At 35.1% G+C, this 4,020-nt stretch overlaps 1 non-coding gene across 1 annotated transcript; it reads right to left on the bottom strand.

The window, feature by feature from the left end:
• Positions 1 to 1,450: 1,450 nt before the first annotated feature.
• On the bottom strand, positions 1,451 to 1,580 carry LOC130839427 (small nucleolar RNA SNORA11). Its single transcript, XR_009049829.1, has one exon. It is a non-coding gene; the product is annotated as a small nucleolar RNA SNORA11 (small nucleolar RNA).
• Between the last annotated feature and the right edge of the window lie 2,440 nt (positions 1,581 to 4,020).

Here is a 4,020-nt window from a genome sequence, read left to right as displayed (position 1 = left end):
GGATATTGAATATAGTTCTCTTTGTTATACAGGAGGACCTTGTTGTTTTTCCATTCTAAACAAACCAGCTTGCATCTGCTAATCCCAAACTCCCAATCCTTCCCTCCCCTAGAGCCCTCCACGCCCCCCACCCGCCCCACCCGCCCCACCTTGGCAACTACAAGTCTGTAAGTCTGTTTTCCTTCTGTAGATGTGTACACTTGTGTCGTATTTTAGATTCCACATATAAGTGATATTGTATGGTATTTATATTTCTCTTTCTGACTTACTTCACTTAGTATGGTGATCTCTAGGCCCATCCATGGTGCTGCAAATGGCATTATTTCTTTTTTAGAATGAGTAATATTCCATGGTGTATATATATATATATACACCATATCTTCTTTATCCATTCATCTGCCAGTGGATACTTAGGTTGCTTCCATGTCTTGGCTTCTGTAAATAGCGCTGCTATAAACATGGGGTGCATGCATCTTTTCCAATTAGTTTTATCTGGGTATATGTCCAGAAGTGGGATTGCTAGATCATATAGCAACTCTATTTTTAGTTTTTGAGGAACCTCCACACTGTTTTCCATAGTGGCTGCACCAATTTACATTCCCACCAACAGTGTAAGAGGGTTCCCTTTTTTTCACACCCTCTCTAGCATTTATTATTTGTATTTTTTTTGGAGGTTAATATCTGCTTTTATTTGCCAGTATAACTTAACTACAGTGGCCTGCAAACTTTTTTGATCTAAAAAAAAATTTTTTTTACAAAACAATCCAACACACACACATACATAATATGTATATATAAAAGTAAACCAAAAATTTGCCCAAAACTTCTACCCTGAGTGTGAATTTTTTTTTGAGACTTTTTTTCTAAAGCAGTTTTAGGTTTATAACAAAATTGACAGGAAAGTACAGAAATTCCCCATACACCCCATCCCCTCAAATGCATACCCATTATCAACGTAGTGGTATCTTCTTTTTTTTTTTAAACCAAGGATAAACTGCGTTGACAAATAATCACCAAAGTCCACAGTTCACCTTACAGTTCACTTTAATGAACTGAATAGCACTGCACATTCTATTGGTTTGGACAAAAGTATGATGACATACAGCCATCATTATAATGTCATTCAAAGTATTTTCTCTGCTCATAAAAACTTCTATATTCTGTGAATTCATCTCCCCTCTCCCCTGAAACTCCTGGCAACTGCTGATCTTTTTAGCGTCTTTAGTTTTGCCTTTTCCAGAATGGCATATAGAATCAATTTTTCTTTTTCTTTCCTTGAAAAGAGAGGTTCAATGGTTTTATGTCTATAAAGCCACTCATGGCCCACCCATGCATGGACCGGACAGGCTTTAGGTGGCAAACTCCCCCACTAAATACTGCAGCCTTCCTTCTAATATTGAGCCCTGTCCCAGTGGTCCTGCCCAGCAGCCACAGGGAGGTGCAGGAGGACAAGTGTTGAGTACTTGTTCATAGGAAGGCCACAAGTTTTGTGCCTCTTGTCACAATGAACCCAGATTCCTCTTGGGTGTGTTGTAAACAGAGGAGCTATTTCTTAAGGCCCCCTGCTCTGAGTGCACCTGAGGTAGACTTTTTAATGATGGCCATTCTGATTGGTATGAGTTTGTACTTCATTATAGTTTTGATTTGCATTTCTCTAATAATTAGCAATGATGAGCATCTTTTCATGTGCCTATTGGCCATCTGTATGTCTTCTTTGGAGAAATGTCTATTTAGGTCTTCTGCCCATTTTTCAATTGCGTTGTTTTTTTGTTGTTGTTATTGAGTTGTATGAGCTGTTTGTATATTTTGGAAATTAAGCCCTTGTCAGTCACATCATTTGCAAATATTTTCTCTTTAATTATATATTAAACTTATAATTATGTATGCAACATATAATTATGCATATAATATATAACTATACCTTAATTTTAAAAACTGAAGTATAGTTGATGTGCAATATTATATGCTACAGTTGTATAATACAGTGATACAAAATTTTTAAAGGTTATACTCTATTTATAGTTATTATAAAATATTGGCTATATTCCGTGTTGTACAATATATCCCTGTAGCTTACTTATACATGATAGTTTGTCCCTCTTAATCCCCACCCCTATATTGCCCATCCCCCCTTCTTTCTCCCCATTGGTAACCACTTGTTTAATTACACCTCAATTTTTTTTTTAAAGTCTTTAAAATTAATCTTGGGCAAAGGAGACAAGAATATACAATGGAGAAAAGGCAGTCTCTTCTGCAAGTAGTGTTGGGAAAGCTGGACAGCCGCATGTAAATTAATGAAGCTAGAACACTCCCTCAAACCAAACACAAAAATAAACTCAGAATGGCTTAAAGACTTAAGTATAAGACATGACACCATAAAAATCCTAGAAGAAAGCATAGGCAAAACATTCTCTGACATAAATCACAGCAATACTTTCTTAGATCAGTCTCCCAAGGCAAGAGATATAAAAGCAAAAATAAACAAATGGGACCTAATCAAACTTCTAAGCTTTTGCACAGAAAACCATAAACAAAATGAAAAGACAACCTATAGAATGGGAGAAAATATTTGCAAATCATGTGGCTGACAAGGGCTTAATTTCAAAAATATATAAACAGCTCCTACAGCTCAATATCAAAAAAACCAAACAACCCAGCCAATAAACGGGCAGAAAACCTAAACAGACATTTCTCCAAAGAAGCTATACAGATGGCCAACAGATACCTGAAAAGATGCTCAACCTTGCTAATTTTTAGAGAAATACAAATCAAAACTACAATGAGGTATCACCTCACACTGGTCAGAATGACCATCATTAAAAAGTCTACAAGTAATAAATGCTGGAGAGGGTGTGGAGAAAAGGGAACCCTCTTACACTGTTGGTAGAAATGTAAATTGGTGCAGCCACTATGGAAAACAGTGTGGAGGTTCCTCAAAAACTAAGAGTTACCATATGATCCAGCAATCCCACTTCTGGGCATATACCCAGAAAAAAACCTATAATTCAAAAAGATACATGCACCCCCATATTTACAGCAGCAGTATTTACAATAGCTAAGACAAAGAAGCAACCTAAGTGTCAACAGATGAATTGATAAAGAAAATGTGGTATGTATGTGAGTATATGTGTATACACACACATATATATACACCATGGACTATTACTCATTCTAAACAAGGATGAAATAATGCCATTTGCAGCAACATGGATGGACCGAGAGATTATCATACTAAGTAAAGTAAGTCAGACAAAGACAAATACTATATATCACTTATATGTGGATCTTAAAAAAATGATACAAAATGAACTTATTTACAAAATAAACTCACAGACATAGAATACAAACTTATGGTTACCAAAAGGGGAAGGGGGAATAAATTAGGAGTTAGAGATTAACAGATACATATTACTACATATAAAATAGATAAACAAGGACCTACTGTAGAGCACAGCGAACTATATTCAATATCTTGTAATAACCTATAATGGAAAAAAACCTGAAAAGGATATATATGTGTATGTATATGTATTTTATACATATAAATATGTGTACATATATATATACCTGAATCACTTTGCTGTACACGTGAAAATAACACAACACTGTAAATTAACTACACTTCAATTTTTTAAAGATAAGTCTTTAAAATAATCTTGTGTATCAATGAGAAAAGAAATACTAAAATAAACCCAACAATCTATTGTCAACTGACTTTCAACAATGGTGCCAACACCACTCAATGAGGAAAAAATAGTCTCTTCAACTAAAGGAGCTGGAACAATGGGATATCCAAATACAAAAGAATGAAGCTGAACCCTTACCTCACACCACATACAAAAATTAACTCAAAATGAATCAAGGACATATATATAACAACTAAAACTATACAACTCTTACATGAGATAAAGGGTAAATCTTCATAACCTTGGGTCTGGCAATAGTTTCTTAGTTATGACACCAAAAGCACAAGCAACAAAAGAAAAAATAGACATACTGGACCACATCAAAATGAAAAAC

Source organism: Hippopotamus amphibius, chromosome 16, assembly GCF_030028045.1.
Source record: "Hippopotamus amphibius kiboko isolate mHipAmp2 chromosome 16, mHipAmp2.hap2, whole genome shotgun sequence".
NCBI classification, from domain to species: Eukaryota; Metazoa; Chordata; class Mammalia; order Artiodactyla; family Hippopotamidae; genus Hippopotamus; species Hippopotamus amphibius.
Note: the sequence above shows the minus strand (reverse complement) of the source record. Positions and strands in the feature narration are given on the sequence as shown.